At 52.4% G+C, this 17,484-nt stretch overlaps 1 long non-coding RNA gene across 1 annotated transcript; it reads right to left on the bottom strand.

Moving 5' to 3' along the window:
- Positions 1-7,063: 7,063 nt before the first annotated feature.
- On the bottom strand, positions 7,064-8,672 carry LOC138414767 (uncharacterized). Its single transcript, XR_011246962.1, has 4 exons — positions 8,519-8,672; positions 7,881-7,946; positions 7,652-7,708; positions 7,064-7,427 (listed from the first exon to the last, which is right to left on the bottom strand). It is a non-coding gene; the product is annotated as an uncharacterized lncRNA (long non-coding RNA).
- Positions 8,673-17,484: the final 8,812 nt, after the last annotated feature.

Below are 17,484 nucleotides of genomic sequence, written 5' to 3'. Positions count from 1 at the left end.
TAAAAAGGTGGGTAATTAGCGTGTAATGGTTAAAGGATAATTTTAGAGGGGTGAGCTGAGTTCATAACATCATTCTGAATATATTTGCTTTTAACTGAACTGTCTTTTTTTCCCCTCCTTTCTTCTGTGATAATTTTTTTTTTGTAACTGTAATTAGCCTAATTGAGATCTTCCCTAACGAAAACAAAGAAGAACTGTCTTCAGGAGAACTGGCTTCTGGGGAGGCCCCAATGCTAGCAGCACCCTCTTTCCCCAGGCAGCCTCCAGGTCCCCCAGGGACCACCCTCCGCCACCAGTGGCTTCTGCCGTCCGTCTGCCAGCCGAGCAGGCAGGTAGGCTGTTGCATGTCTAGTTGTCTTCATTCATTTATTCCCCTTCTTCCAGAAACACAAAAGCCAAAGAGCTCTGGATTTTTATTCCAACTCACTACCGTTACCTAGGGGGGTGACTCCGAGCACAAAGCACAGAAAGAGAAGGCTGCCGGCAGGTCCCGCCCTCTGAGTGTTTACATCAGGCCTGGAAGGAGAGGGGCAAAGGTTAGTGGGCAACAAGGGATGGGGGGGCCCTCCCCAGCCCCGACCTGTGCAGCCAGGAGTTCTGGTTCCGGGACTCTGCCCCCGCCCACCTTGCTTTGGACAAGAGCCAGTCCTCTGCCTCCAGGCGGCTCCTAGCACTTGGCCACTTGATTCTGACTGGGCAGCGGCCCAGGTCTCATCACCCAAGTTCCTGACCATAGCTCCCACGCTGCCGATTCCGCTTCACTCAAAGCCCTGACCCCTGGGTTTCTGCCCCAACCCCCAAGCTGCTCACGGGCCCCCGATTCTTGGAGGCATCTTCCATTCAATAGACAGGACCCTGAACTTTCCCTGACACCCCTTGGACTGCTCAGGTCTCTTCCTCTGGCAAACGCAGGGGTGTGGGGTGTTTGGAGGTGTTCCCACAGACCTGTCTGGGTGGCTCCAGGGCAGGAGGTCTGGCCCACATCTCTGAGGACTTCCCAGGACAGACATCTACATGGGTCTTTAGAGTAACAGTTGAGAGCAACTACGTAAAGGCATAAAGTAAATGCTCGGGAAGGTCAGAGAGAGGACACTGGTCCACGGGACAGGCAGCCCCCGCAGGCTCCAGGGACATGGTCAGGAACAAGCTGTAGGACATGCCTTACACGTGTATCACCCACGGATGTGAGGTCCTAAATGTGCCAAACGCAGCGAGGACAGTGGGATGTCAAGTTCCCGCTCAAAGAAATGTTTCTCCCCCTCCGCCAGGGGGTAAGGGCTGTCCCGGCAACCCCAGCTCTCTGCCTCACCAGCATCGGCCCAGCTGCCTCTCCCCCAGGTCACCAGGACCTTTTCCACGATGGCCAGTCCCTGGGAGACAACAGTGACCTTCACAGAATGACCACCGTGGTTAAGGCCACAATGTAGCTGTTCACTTGGTGAGCAGGCCCCAGGTCAACAGAGGACACAGGTCAACAGCAGAAGCAGCAGCAGTTGGCCGGCCAAAGGCCATCTCCTGAAGGACTGGTCCAGAAGACCTCACAGGCACCTCTCTCTCCAGCCAGGCCCCGCCCTTCCAGACAGGTCCCTCCCCTCCATCCAGGCCCCGCCCCTCCAGACAGGTCCCTCCACTCCAGCCCGGCCCCGCCCCTCCAGCCAGGTCCCTCCCCTCCAGACAGGTCCCACCACTCTAGCCAAGCCCTGCCCCTCAGCTAGGCCCCTCCCTTCTCCTTGCCCACAGAGCTTTCCTCCCAGGAGGGCCGAGCTGCTCTGGGGAGGAAACTCCACCCAGATTTTTCATTGTTTTTACAGAAAAGTTGGTTTCTGCCAAAAGGGAAAAATTAAAATGGGAACAGACTTTCTCTGCCCCTACCCCCACCCCCAGCCTCTGGGAATCGTTATCCTCTTCTTGAAACCTTGTGGCCTGGTTTGGCCGGCCACCGATCCCCGGCCTGGCAGTTCTCTCTCCTCCCTGACTGAGGAAGGCTTCCACTGCCTGGGAGGCCCAGGCCCCCTCGCTGTCTGGATCAGAGGCAAAAAAGAAAAGAAGCAGGACCATCAGGAGGGTCCTGAGTGGGTGGGGCGGGAGCACCACTGGCAGAGAGAGCAACAGGCAGGCAGGGACCCCGGCAGACCCCGGCCACCCGAGGGAGACCACTGTCACTCTGGAAGTACGAGTCAGGGTTCCAGTTTCAAAAGCCCATCCGTGAGTTTTTGTAACCCCCCAGCCCTAATCATGGAGCACAGCCCTCTCCTTCCGAAAGTCTTCCTCACACTCCTTGTTGCAATCCACCAGAACCTGACTCCCAGAGACCACCCACTCAGCCACCGGCTCACCTTCAAGCCCACTGAGCTATGGGCAGCTTATATTCCCTTTCCCGGTTCCTCTGACTCACATAGTCTTAGTTGAGGGAGGCAGCTGGCTTTCAGAGGCAGGCCCTCTTCTGCCCCTCCTCCCTACCCTGAGGAAGTCCCAAGGGTAGCCAGGTTTGCATTCCTGCTTCAGCCAGAGCCCGGACCTCCCAGCCCCTAACAGTCAGGTACTCTGTCGTCTGTCCCAAGCAGGCAACGTCTTTAAACAATGAATCAGGGAGGTCAGGTGAAAAGCACCTGGGCAGGCATGGAAATAATGCTGCCTTCACACACTACAGGAGAGAACAGAAGACCGCCACCACCTCCTGCCTCCTCCGGAGAACTCCACAGATGAGAGACAGAGGCTGGCATGGCTTAATCTGAGGGCGATGGAGGTGGGAAGGGTCCACGGCGGTCTGCTCACATCCCTGCAGCCCTTTCCATTTCTGGGCTCACTGACCTAACATCCCACCACCAGCACCGGGATCCCCTTCCCAGCCCTAGGACCAGAGCTGAAAGACCAGGGAGTTCACACACTCTCCCACCAAAGCAGCCGCAGTCAAAACCCAGCGAGTTTTGGTGGGGACACAGCCCAGGCCCCTTGCTCTGTGGGGAGGTGACCTCTGTTCCATACTGTCTCTCAAGAGCCCACCGCCCTACCGGTGCTCCCGAGGACCACACCTCTCTTACACGCCTGGACTCAAGTACTTGTTTCAGGGTCTGCATGGAGGGCTCCAAAATAAGTTGGGGGCACAGGCAAAGCCACAAGCACCCCCTTTCCCTGTTCCTAGTCACACAAGCCACACAAATAAGGGTACTGGCCAGTGGTCATTCACCCTGAGTCAACAGTGCAATAGGGCTGCCTGAGAAAGCTCATAACATCACAGTTATCCTTGTGCACAGAAACACACAAAACTGTGTCCAGTGAAATGTAGCTGAATATCTAGTGGAATCCTGGAGGAGGGCATGACAACCCACTCCAGTATTCTTGCCTGGAGAATCCCATGGACAGAGGAGCCTGGTGGGCTGCAGTCCTTGGGGGTTGCGAAGAGTCAGATATAACTGAGCGGCTAAACACGGCACCACATCTCATGGAATGCAACTGCCTGCTGCCCTGTAGATGGTGACCAGTTTTGCATATTTCCACATTTGCTTTAGCCTTTCTGACGTGAAGTTCTTGGAATCAGTTCTAATATCATACCAGTTCTAACATCAAACATCATACAGTGTTTTCATTCATTGATGAGTTAAACAAAATATTTGGCACATATCTCTTGTGAATTGGTGTGAGAGTCACGGTCTTACCTTTTATCAAAAAAACAAAAACCTGTAACCAGCTTTTGGGGGGAGACACAATTCAGCCCATAACATATGGTTTGTGAATTTTATCTGCATAAAGTTGTTTTTCTTTAGGAGTGAAGGTTCCCTACAGCCTTTGCGAAAGAAAGGGATCTGACTCCTCTCCAAGGGAGGCCACCATTGAACCCCCTCCTTATTCCTCTAGACGCTGAATCAAAGGGTGACTCTCGGCTGCCCCACCCCCACAGCGGGCAGACCAGGTGTCAGGCAGGAATCTAACCAACAGATCTTCAACCCAGTGGGGCAGGGGGACCCGGTGGGGCTGGAGCATCTCCAGAAGTCACAGCCCATGGCAAGGCGACAGGTGTCTCTCCAAACATCCACAAGAAGAGCTAATCAAGCCTGTGGACGTTTACTGAGCATTCGGGGCTTCCCTGGTGGCTCAGACAGTAAAGAATCTGCCTGCAATGCAGAAAACCCAGATTCAGTCCCTGGGTGGGGAAGATCCCCTGGAGGAGGGCATGGCAACCCACTCCAGTGTTCATGCTTGGAGAATTTCATGGAGAGAGGAGCCTGGTGGGCTTCAGTCCCTGGGGTTGCAAAGAACTGGACACAACTGAGAGACTATCACTTTCACTTTTTTTCACATGGGAAGTACGGGAGAAGAAAACCTAGCAAGTCAGCTGCCAGAGCCCCCCCGCAATGGGGGCACCAAGGGAGGTTCAGCCCTGACCTCAAACAGCTCAAACCTGGCCAGCACCTCCCCACACAAGCCTGAAAGGCTGGCTGTGCCCCAGACCATGAGTATGGGTGGGATGCTGGGGTACTCTGGGTGGCAGACATCCTTCATCCTCTCCTCTCCCTGGTGCCCCCAGGTCTCCACAGAGACGGCTTGAATGTGGAGCAGAGCGGAGGGGGGTGGGCTCCCCCAGCACCAGGTGTCTGGGTGGGACAAGCCCCAGAGGGCTCTGCTCCCTCCCCGAAGATGTCTCACCCATCAGGCAGCTTGTCAGAGCCTGCAGCCCCCTCGTGACGCCCCCGTGTGACGCACAAGGTGGGTGATGGCTTCAAGACTTGGGCTGTCTCTCCTTTTCTTATGAGTCACTGTCCTTGGCATACGTCTCGGGCTCAGGCACCTTCAAAGCCCTCCATGGATATTAACTAATTAGTGTAAATATAGGAATGAGGAGATTACCTATTAGCAGGTTGCTGTTGGTATTAGATCATTAAAGGTGATGAAAACCCTCCCTGAGCGCTCCTCCAGGACTCAGCTCCAACTTTTTCCCCTGCAAGTCTGGTCTCAGGGCTGAGAGGAGCATAATGAGGTGGGTTTCGAGTGGGTGAGAAACAGTAGTTCCTTCTGTCCCCTCCAGCGGACTTGAAGACCGTGGCTGCTCAAGAGGAAGTCTTGGCCTGCACTACGGGAGGCGAGAGAGGCAGACCCATTTGAGATGGTCCCTGGGTGTCCAGGCAATCTATGGCCCCCAGAGTGTCCACAGGTCAGCACTCAGCTCATCCTTGGAGCCTCTAGAAGGACAGCCGTGGGGCAGAGCGGGTCATGGGAGCCCATGGTTTCCAAGTTCTGCTGGGGTACTGACCAGCTCAGTAGCCCTAGAAAGTCACTTCATTCATTCACTCAACAAGTTCCACAAGGCATTAAAAACAGAGATTCTCAGTTGACAGCAAAAGCAAAAATCAGCAAGGGGGACTATATCCTACTAAAAAGCTTCTACACAGCAAGGTAAACCATCCACAAAAAGAAAAGGCAACCTATTGTGTGGAAGAAAATATTTGCAAACCATCCGTCTGATAAAGGGTTAATATCTAAAATATAGAAATAACTAAAACAAGTCAACAGCAAAAAACCGAACCAATTAAAAGAGGGACAAAGGATCAGAATAGACATTTTCCAAAGAAGACATACAGATGGCCAACAGGTACATGAAAAGATGCTCAAAGATGTTATTAACCAAGGAAAACACAAATCAAAACTACAATTAGATATCACCTCACACCTGTTAGGATGACTACCATCAAAAAGATAAGAAATAACAAGAGTTGGTGAGGCTGTGGAGAGAAGGGAACCCTTGTGCGCTGTTTGTGGGAACGTAAATTGGTACAGCCACTGTACCAATATGGAAAACAGTGTGAAGCCTCCTGAGAAAGCTAAAAATAGAACTACCCTATGATCCAGCAACTCTGCTCCTGGGTATTTTTCCAAAAAAAAAAAAAGCATAAACTCCAAAAGATATCTGTACCCCACCTTCACTGCAATGTTATTTATAATAGCCGAAATACGGAAGCAACCTAAGTGTCCACCAGCAGATGAGTGGATAAAGAAATACACACACACAACGGAGTATTGTGCAGCCATCAAAAGAATGTAATCTTGTCATTTGCAACAACATAGATGGAACTTGAGGGCATTATGCCATTAAGTGAAATAAATCAGACAAGAGAAAGGGCAAAAAAGAAAAAAAAAAGCCCATAGATACAGAAAAGAGATTGATGGTTGCTAGAGGTCATGAAGGGCAAGATGAGTGAGAGGACTTAAAACATACAGACTCCTACTTATAAAATAATTAGTCACGTATAATATACAGTATGGCAACTATGGTTAATAATACTATATAGTTAATAATACTGGAAGTCGTTAAGAAAGTAAATCATAAAAGTTCTCATCACAAGAAAAAAATTCTGTAACCATGTACAGTGATGGAGGGGAGCTAGATGTACCATGATAATCATTTCACAGTGTATACAAATATTGACTCAATGTGTTGTACACCTGAAACTAATATAATGTTATATGTCAATTATTCCTCAATTAAAAAACAAGCCCCGATATTCTTATCTCATCAGCCAGTCCTGGCACTGTCACCTTCTACATTTATCCTGAATCGACCACTTCTCATCTTCCCCAGGCGGTCACTATGGTTCAGGACAACCAGGTCAGCACAGTAGCATCCAAACAGGTCCCCTGCCCCTGCTCCCAACACACACACACACACACACACACACACACACCCCATCTACACACCATGTGGCTGTCAGCACAGCAGGCTGCCTGTAGCTTCCAACCCTGCAGAGTAAGAGCCAAACCCTTGCAATCCCCACCTCACCTACTCCCACCATCCTCCTCACCACCCTTGGCCACACCTGGCGCATCCACCCTCAAGGCCAGGGCGCCTGCTGCTCTGGGGCCTTGAGCCCTCCTCCCACAGACACTGGAGGGGTGCACTTCCTCCCTTTCCCTAAGTGGCTCTCCCCAACCTCATGTCTACATAGGGTTGGCAAACTTTTCCCATAAAAGGCCAGATAGTAAATAGTGTCTCCTTTGGGAGCCATAATCTCTGCAGCAACCACCCAACTCAAAAGCAGTCATAGGCAACACGCAAGGGAGGGAGCGTGGCTGAATTCAAATAACACTTTATTTATAAACATGGGCTACAGTGAGCCAGATGTGGCTCAAGGTTGATCTAAAAGGGCAACCCCCAGCATTCTCTCATCTCTCCCTCTGCTGCTCATCACATGTTGCTCAGATGCTCAGTCGTGTCCGACTCTTAGTGACCCCGTGGACTGCAGCACGCCAGGCCTCCCTGTCTTTTGCTGTCTCCCAGAGTTTGCTCAAACTCATGTCCACTGATCTGGTGATCACCAAGTGATGGCACAGGAATTGTTCACGTCTTCATTATTTGCCTCCCCTGCTTCATCGGTGCCATCAACACAAGGACTCTCTTTTGTTCCTTGCTGTGTCTCTAAATCCCAAGACAGTGCCTGGCATATAATAGATACTTGATGTAATAAAAGTAGGTAAATTAAATAGTCACAAACTGTTAAAATTTTAATGAGAGTAACAGAAAATCATAGCTAACATATAGATAGATCGAGATAAGTAGAGTATACACACACACACACACACACACGCATAGTGCTTAGTGCTAAGGCAATAAGGAAGTGGAGTGAAGAAAAGGTTAAGTAACTTAGTAAAGATCACAGACCTGGAAATAACACAGCCAAACAGACCCAGCTTCAGAGCCTGCGTCTCAACCCCTTTCCTGTGAAATGAGGAGGTGGGAATAGAATTGCATCTCCCTCTCTTGAGGCAGACGCCCTCCTTGATGACAGCCAGGTCCTCCAGGCAGCTGCCACCCACAGATGACACGAATCTGCAGAAGCGCCTCTCCCACTTACCTGGGAAAGGCCTCCAGGGCAGCCCCAACCCCTCACCTGGCCCAGACCACGCAGGCAAGCATCCAATTAGTCCCTGAGGTCTTCTTCTTCTGCCTGAATCTCCTGAAAAGTCATGAAGACTGCAACTTAGGAGGAGAGAAGAGTTCGGGCACCTTTTAAAACAAATCTGCCCTGAAGGTGAAATGGCAGTGTTGATATTACCTATAATTTGCTGCAAAGGGTGGTGAGTAAATGGGAGAAAGTATCACCCTCCAAAATCCTGGCCAAAAAACCAGTCTGTGTCTCTCAGTTACTGCTTTCTCCATCTTTCTCTTTGTCTTTTTACCCAGAAACCAGGCCCTGGTAGCCTCCTATATTCATGAAGGTGACTCTTAGCCCCTTCCACCTGCCTGATGCTGGGGTTGGGGGCGCAGCCCTCATTAACTTCAGGGACGCAATTCATCAGTTTCAATAAAGACCCGAGAATCACTCTCTTTGGGGCCAGTCTCTCTTCCAAGAGAAGAGGGGGCTAGGTAGGATTAGCAGGGCCTTGAGACCAGCTCCCGCAGGCTTTCAACAAGAAGCTCCATATACCACCCTTATTTGGAAGGGAAACTCTCCAAGTCTCCAAGCCCCATGAGTCACCCAGCAGGAATGCCTGTGACATTTCATAACAAATAATAACAATGCCTTACCTCCCTGGGCCTCTTAATAGGCCGTCACATTAGCTCATTCGACCTGCAGAAACCTGCGAGTGGGCGGGTCCAATATTTTATCGATAAGGTGCGCAGAGCGCAGACAGCCTAACCCGACATCCAAGCTGAGCTGGACGATCCAGGCTTCCGGACCCCACCCCAGGGCAGCTCAGACACTTCCTCCCCACAGGCCAAGCCTCCTGCTTCTCTGATGCACAAACCAGTGCTAAGGCAACAGTGACTGAAGTCCAGGTGCCCTGGAGCCCGTGCTCCGCAACAAGAGAAGCTACCACAATGAGAAGCCTGCACACTTAGAGAGCAGCCCCTTCTCGTCGCAGCTAGAGAAAGCCCGTGTGCAGCCACAAAGACCCAGTGCAGCCAAAAATAAAAATTAATTAATTAAAAAATAACACACATCCTGGACCAGAAGAATAAAATAAATGGACAAAAACCTGCTCTGTGGGCTTAGTCGCTCAGTTGTGTCTGACTCCTTGCAACCCTGTGGACTGTAGCCCGCCAGGCTCCTCTGTCCATGGGGATTCTCCAGGCAAGAATACTGGTGTGGATTGCCATGCCCTCCTTCAGGGGATCTTTCTACCCAGGGATCGAACCCAGGTCCTCCCCGTTGCAGGCTGAAATTTTACCAACTGAGCCACCAGGGAAGCCCAAGAATACTATAATGGGTAGTCTATCCTTTCTCCAGGGGATCTTCCAGACCCAGGAATCGAACTGGGGTCTCCTGCATGGCAGGCAGATTGTTTACCAGCTGAGCCACCAAGATGTACTAAAAGACTAGTCCAAGTAAACGACAAAGACAAAATAAGAAATTATTGATCGACAACTAGAAAGGAGTAAGATTAATATTAAAAAAAAAAACCCGCAATAGTCACATCTCATACCTCTGTGAGTCAAGAGCTTCCCATTGCATGAATACAAGCCCAAAGCAGACATCCTTGGCTGGACCCCAGACCCTGTTCTAGAAGTTTCCTCTAGAGGCTACTAGAGGGTGCATCAGCTGTTTCATTGAAGTGCAATACACATAAAGAAAAGCATAAAACTGTGTGTCCAACTCTGAATTTTCACAAAGTATCAATAGCACACCTGTGTGAGCAACACCAGGTCAGCACCAAAGGAGAACACCGCCGACCCCCCCAGGTCCCCCGCTGCCTCCTCTTGTCCCAGACCTCCCTCCACCTAGACAGCCACCAACTTGACTTCTAGGCGAGAGATTGATCTTGACTCTTCTTTCAAATCCCTGGCTGCTCACTGCAGTATTCCTGTCTGGAGAATTCCGTGAACAGAGGATACAGTCCATGGGTTCGCGAAGAGTCGGTCATGACCGAGGGGCTAACACTTTCACTTTCTTCCTTTTCAAAGGCTTCCCAGGTGGCGCTAGCGGTAAAGAATTCACCTACCGACGCAGGAGCCGTAAGACAGGCGGGTTTGATCCCTAGGCCGGGAAGCAGGCATGGAAACTCACTCCAGGATTCTTGCCTGGAGAAACCCATAGACAGAGGAGCCTGGCAGGCTACCGTCTGTGGGGTCGCAGAGAGAGAGCTGGGCAACTGAGTACATAGGGTATAACTGCTGTTGTTTAGCCACTAAGTTGCAATTGGCAGGTGGATTCTTTACCACCGAGCCACCTAGGAAGCCCGTAATGCTATCTCATTGTATTTTAATGTATGTTTCAATGATGATTATGAAGTTGAGCACCTTTTTATACCCTTGTAGTCTGCCTTTTTCATATTGATTTTAGAAGTCCTTTATGTATTCTGGGCACTAAGTGTGGATATGGGTGTGGTAATAAATGCTAGAAACAGAGATGAACACGAGTGACAGATGCTCTGTCAGGCTCTACCACGGTAGAGTCTTTCTCCTTTGTTCCATTAATGCAGTGAGTTACTCTGATAGAATCTCCGCTGTGAAAACATCTCTCCATCCCTGGAATGAACCCAGTTTGGTCATGGTGCATCCACCCTTTCACACAGCAGCGGGTCTAATCGCCTGGTGTTTGGCTCCGGACTGTTGCGCCCACATTTGTGAGCGAGGTCAGCCAGGAATTTCTGGAGGAGACCATGGAAGGTTTGGGCGTCCGCGTCTGACTTACGCAGCGAGTTGGACGGCATCCCCACCGCCCCCTCCTTACTCTGTGTCCTCCCAGTTAGCGAAAGGTTGGTTCGACGCACACATTAGTTGCTGACTTGGGGGAAGGCCCACACAGCTCATCTTTCCAGGCCTGGGGACTGTGTCTGGAGGTCCTGTGTCTGCGGCCTCATCTGTCTGCTGAGTATGGGGGAGGGGGACCTGGGGGGGGTGTCTCACCTGACAAACATCCCTGAAATGACCAGGGAGTCAGGGCCGCACCCTGGGTCCTTCCGGAGGCTCTGCTTCCCGATCCTTTCTCCCCTCTCTGCTCCTATCTCTCGTGTCCTCTTCCCCCTCCCTCTTCCTCTGTCTCCATCTCTCTCTCCCTTCCAAGACCCATCAAAGACCCCTCTTCAACGCCACATGTGTGTGCGTGTGTGTGTGTGTGCTCACGCATCCACATGAACCCAGCCACAGTGCCCATCACTGGGAGATGCTGGAAGCAGCTGACTCCACCAGTCACTCACCTGCTGTGGTCGGACTCAGGTCTTTACCTCCCCCAACCCCTCCCATGCCTCCACAATCTCCCCACCCTGGCTGATGGCCCTGCCTCCTCTGTCTTGCTCTTTGCTGGAGCTGCAAATCCGCAGTGCCCCCATAGCGTGTACCTGAACAGCCTTCAGAGTGCCGTGAAAGATTCATGAGGGCGAGAGTATGGAGGCGGGCAGGGGGTATAAAAGCTGGCACTGGGCTCTCGGCTGGAGGGCAGACAGGGAGGGTAAGCCCTGGCCATAGGCGGGGAGCCGGGAAGGCCAGTCCAGCACCAGCCCTGGCCACAGAGGAGGGTGCCTGACTGTGCTGTCCCCAAAGTCAGCGCATCACTGGCAAGGGAGGAGGGCAAAGGGCGCAGGGGTTCCACCTGTGCAAACACGAAAGGCCTGGGCCAGGTATTGACAGCTGTGCTGGAGGGGGTGCCTGGGCAGCCCACTGCCTTTCAAAGGACTTGTTCGCCTAATACCACTTAAAGGTTATGGAGCCAGCGTGTGCAGTCACCCAAACACCTGCGTGTGTCTCTAAAAATGGAGCTCTCTCAGGGATGTGCCCACTGTGGAAAGGTAAAGTGAGTGGGTGGGTGCTGCTCCAGAAAGAGGGAGCCTAGAAAAGAACACGCATTCCACAACCTTCTGTGCCAAATCCAGGGGGCTGTGATGACAACTGAGAGTCCTGCAGAATGGTCCTCCCAGTCTCCTATCTCTCCCACCCTCAGCAAGCCCTCCAGGCAGAGGCTGGCGAGGATGAGCATCCTGGTCCCTCCAGTGGGGGTCTACCCTCCCCTTTCACTGGCCGTGTGGCTGGCCTGAGCCACTGGTCCTGAACAGGGAGGAGCAGGAGGAAGGCCAGGGCTGGGCCACCGAGGTCTGACCTGGGCACTGCCACTAATTCACGTGATGCTCCTGGGCGCATCCTTTCACACCATAGATCCCATGGCCCTTCTGTGAAGGGACACAATTGCGCCAAGTAGCAGGAGCCATTCCTTTCCACCCTGACGGTCCCCAATCCATGTGACCTGGGGTCAGTGGAGCAGGCCGGCACCAGGGGTCACAGGAAATAGTGGGACGCTGCCCTGCATCCCTGGAGGAGGGTCTCCCTGCACTCCCCTCCAAGCCAGGGGCTTCATGGGCTCTCAGCAGGAGTTGTTGCACCATTATTAATTACAATAATGAGAATAATAGTTATCATCCTAATCACAGCCTGGCTGAGTAGGATTGTGGCGGGCTTAAGGGAGTCATTTACACCAAGGAGATGATATTCTTAGAGACAAGAGGCATTCCCCAGGCTCCAGATGGCTGGGGAAGTGGCCAGGGAGGAAACAAACCCCAAGACCTGGACCGTAATTGGTGGGCACGCGTTAGCACCTGTGCCAGGAGGCCCTAGTGGCAGCACAGTAAACAGGAGGACTTCCTGTCTGGGCTCAGCAGGCAAGGGTCTGTGCTGGCCCTCCATCTTATTACTAGAAGCGCCATGTGCCATGGGCTCCCCAAGATTAGCCCTCCCCCTGTACCCCCAGGGAGCACACCTCCTGCTGGCCTCTGCACCTGTTTTCAGAGGGGATTCTAACACACTAGAGTGTGCCCATTTGGTGACCGGGAGAGGGAGGCAGGTAAGGATGGCGAGGGAGAGAAAGCAGGGTGGAGAAACGGTGCTGCCAAGCACTCTGGGTGCCAGAGGGGAACCTGCACTGATGGGGGAGTGGGCTGGCTTTTCAGTGCCTCACAGACCCCCCAGCAGAGCTGTGCGGGCCCTCAGCGAGGGTGAGAGCAGCGCTAGCCAGGGTCAGACAGCAGGTAGTCCGGTCTCTCCTCCTCCTCCAGTTGCTGTCCCTGCTTCCTGCTACTCAGCCTGGCAGGAGAGAGCTGCCCTCAGCAGATCTGCCCTAGAGCCTGGCCAGAAACAGGGGAATCCGACCCAGGAAGCCAGGAGACAAAGCTGATGGGCGCAACCTGGGTCCAGTTCATTGCCGGCTAAGATGCCTGAGGCCAGGAAAGAGGCACACAGATCCACGTGGAGTAAGCAGTTAAAGGCTGGCTGTTACGGGCTTCCCAGGTGGCGCTAGTGGCAAGGAACCCACCCGCCAATGCGGGAGGTGTAAGAGACGAGCGTTCCATCCCTGGGTCAGGAAGATCCCTGGAGGAGGGCATGGCAACCCACTCCATTATTCTTGCCTGGAGAATCCCATGGACAGAGGAGCCTGGTGGGTTACAGTCCATGGGGTCGCAAAGAGTCGAATAGGACTAGAGTGGCTTACCACATTACCGGCTGAGCCGTTATCCCTGATGATGCCGTATCGCATCCTCTGGGATGTGGCAGGAGTGTGCAGCCCACGGACGCTGAGCGATGTCTTACCGGAGGCAGTGAGGGAGGGGTCTTCAGAAGCATGAAGGGCAGCCAGGGGAAAATGAGGTGAGTCTGTGGCCCTGCGACCCTTGGAGGGCAGGGAAGGGAAGGGCGGTGGCACTGAGGAAACAGGCTTGATGTCAGGAGGCTTCCGGTAGCCAGGGGAACTGAGCCCGCTCTCATGGAAGGGCTGCCTTGGAGTGGCTGGGTTCCACACCACCTTAAACGTTTGGGTGGACTCATGCCCAGCCGCCAGGGACAGTGGATAGCAGGGTCCCTCGAGGCCTCTGTACTGGTCAGGGATCTCCAGAGAAACAGAACCAACAGGAGAGAGGGGTAGAGACAGAGACAAGAGAGAAAGAGGTTGGTTTACTGTAAGGAATTGGCTCCCACAATTACAGACACTGCGAGGTCCCACCATCTGCCATTTATAAACCGGAAAAGCCAGCGGTGTAAGTTCCAACCTGAGCGCAGGAGGAGACACGTATCCCAGCTCAACAGTCAAGCAGAGAGAACTCTCCCTCCCTCCAACCTTTCTGCCCTACTCAAGCCCTCAATGGATTGGATAACGCCCACCCACTGGGGAAGGTGGTTTGCTTTATCCAGCCCCCCAGTTCACAGGCTAATCTCTTCTAGAAAAACACTCTCACAGAAACCCCTGGAAATAACTTTTCACCAGCTGTATGTGCCCTGTGAGGCAGTCCAGTTGACACATACAGTCAGCCATCACAGCCCTCTCCCATGGCAACCCGGAGTCCCTCATGGTCCTCAAAGCCCCATGTGACCAGGCTCCTGTTCATCCCTCCCTCATCCTCCCTGCAGGCCCCCAAGGTCCCTCAGGGCCACATTCTCCCCCTTCCAGGCTGGGCACCTGCTGGTCCCACCATGTCTCTCCTATGCATCCTTCACTTTTCATCATGAGCATCACCTCTAGAGAATACTCTTGACAGCCCCTTGGACTTCCAGGAGATCAAACCAGTCAATGCTAAAGAAAATCAACCCTGATAGCCATTGGAAGGACATGCTGATGCTGAAGCTCCAAACTGTTGTTACCTGATGCGAAGAACTGACTCACTGGAAAAGACCCTGATGCTGAGAAAGAACTGAGGGCAAGAGGAGAAGGAGACAATGGAAGATGAGATGGTTGAATGGCAACACTGACTCAATGGACGTGAGTTTGAGCAAACTCTGGGGGATAGTGAAGGACAGGGGAGCCTGGTGTGCTGCAGTCCATGGGGTCGCAAAGAGTTCGACACAACTAAGCAACTGAATGACAGCAATCACCTCTTCCAGAGAGCCTCCCTGATAGGGTTGGAGATTGCCCTTTCTTTGTCATACTCAACTCTCTCAGGGTGATTTGCAAACTGTGATGATGGGAAGGAACTGGGAGCTGTGAGGGAAACCCATGGGGTAGGGGATGGGGAGAGTTTAGACATCGCAGGAGGACGGCCAGCTCCCTCAGAGCACTGGGGATGAACACGGTATCCAAGAAAACCTAAACCACATTTTCAGTCCTCCTTTATCAACATGTTATATGACCCTGAGACCAGTCAGTCAACGGACTGCAAGACCCCAAGTCCAAGTCCAGTTCTTGAGTGGTTTTCAGAAGACTGTGTCCCCCAGGCACCCAGCCTAACACCCCAAGCAGGAGGCCACGTACTATCCAGAGAAGGGAGAGACAGCGGGGACCCTGCCGGGCTTCCTTTGCCTGCAGTGGTGTCATGACTGAGCCCTGGGTCCTGGAGGGAGGAGGGTCAGAGATGGGGGAGGAGGCCTAAGAGGAAGGAGGGAGGCAGGAAGGTGGGGCGGGGGAGCATTGCTTCTCATTCCCCAGGGAGGCCCCGAGGCTGCTGCATGTAGTCAACCCAAATCTAATCTCAGAAAAGAACCATGAAAACAAAGGGAGCCGACCGACTCCCAGGCTTTTGCTTTTTCTGCCTTGAGATCGGGGAGGAATCTGGGTATTTGAGGAGTAGTCCCATGGTGGAAGCCTGTGCCAACACCACTGCTTGCTGTGGGATCCCAAGTGGACTCCAAGAAGAAGCTCCCCCCCCCAGGGAAGCCCCCAAAACCAGCCGGGTTTGGACGAAACTGGCCAGACTCCCCAGGCCCCTCCTCGATTCTTTCTGCCCCCTCCTGCCCCAGAAGAAGTCATGGGCTTCTCCCAGTTGAGTCCCTGGTCCCACCTCTGCTTGGGCCCCTCTGGGTCCAACAAGACCAATTACAGTCCTTGGTGTGTTAAAGGTACTTATGGAGGAGACCCCCTCCTGAGCCCCAGGCCGTGGGTTCCTGCAGAATCGACCATCTGCTGCTGCGAACGAGGGAGCCGTGGTGAGCCAGGCACTGGCCGCACCGAGGGGCCTCCTTACAGACCCTCTCACCCAAGTTTCCATCAGGTCTCTCTGCCCCCTGTCCAGTCTGCTTCTGCCTTATCTCACCATTACCCCAGAGGGATGAGGAAGTAGCAGTTGTTGGGTTTGTTGGATATGGAACATAGATCCATAAGGGGCAGCACGTGGCCTGACCCTTGGGGCGCCTCAGCCTTAACGCAGAGACCGAGATCCCCACATCCAACCTGCACGGGTAGACGGAATAAATAACGCCCACTTCAGGGTTATTTTTCAGATGCCTGTGCATGTGGTGACGAGTAATCAGATACAAATTCATTTTAAACCACGGCTGAATTCAAAGTAGCTTTTTGTCATTGTGAGTTTTCTCAACCAATGAATCCTAAAAATAAAAGCGCAGCATGTGAAGAGATCCTCAAAGAGTTTGACATTAAAATGCAGCTCACAGGCTCAAAACAATGGGGCACCTCCTCTCCAAAGCAGATCCTTCCTTTTTGCTGAAGAAAAATGAAGTTCAGAAAGGTTGAGAGCCCTCACCAGGGTCACACAGCTTATGAGGGTCATGAGGCCTGGACTCACCCAGGTGATGACCTCAGGCCAGGGGACTTTAATCCCTCTGACTCTTCAGTCCTCTTCTTTAAAATGGGATTGTTGAAAGGATTCAATGGAAGGATCCAGGCACAGGAGTTGACACGATGCCCAACTCATAGGAGGTACTCGACAAGTGATGAAGATTATTACTATCATTATCACTGTCACAGTGATAGCCTGCAGCCTTGTGCATCCTCTCTCTGGTTCTAAGCCACACTGACCCTGTGAACCACTGACCACACACACACACACACACACACACACACACACATTAGAGCTGGTTGCAATGTGGTCAGGTAGTATAGTCCCCTTTAAAGCTTCACATCCCTACCTGCATGTGAGAGCTGAGAAATAAACATCCCTTGGCACAGAGCCCTGCTTGTGAGCTCCCATAGCAACCAGTATTTTTCCTACCACGGCCCTGATCTTTCTGAATTGCCTTCACCTGGGGAAAAGTCCAAGTCCCATGTCAAACAGCAAGCAAAGTGGGATTGAGAAGCAGGTGAAGAGTTCACTGGTTACCACTAGCGCTTAACAGAGTAATCAACTAATCGGTTGTTGGGTAGATGTTGGGAAAATGGACGGACAGATGGATGGGTGGGTAGGTCAGTTGATGGAAGGATGGTTAATGATGGATGGAAAATGGATGGATGGATGAGTAGGTGAATGTGTGAGGTGGATGGATGGAAGGATGGTAGATGATGGATGCAAAGATGTGTGCACGGATGGATGAATGGGTAGGTGGATGGGTGGATGGATGGGCCATTTTCTCAAGATACTTCCTAAAACTTCAGAGAGGAAAGTATTAAGCAAGAGGGTGAAGAAGCCAGGCTCAATACTTCAGATAGACTCCAGGTGACATTTCCAGAGCTATGGAATCTTCCCTGGATTCTAGCATCTGTGCCCACCCTCACAGGTCAGCACTGCCTTGGAGATGAGGATAGGAGGCCAGGTGGGAAATGAAAAAAAACCCATGGATCCTCAACCCTGTCCCAGGAGCGAACCACCTTCTGCCCTGAGCAGAAGAAGGCACACGCAGAGGAGACC

This window comes from Ovis canadensis, chromosome 11 (genome assembly GCF_042477335.2).
Source record: "Ovis canadensis isolate MfBH-ARS-UI-01 breed Bighorn chromosome 11, ARS-UI_OviCan_v2, whole genome shotgun sequence".
Lineage (NCBI taxonomy): Eukaryota > Metazoa > Chordata > Mammalia > Artiodactyla > Bovidae > Ovis > Ovis canadensis.
This window is presented reverse-complemented; position numbering and strand designations above follow the sequence as displayed.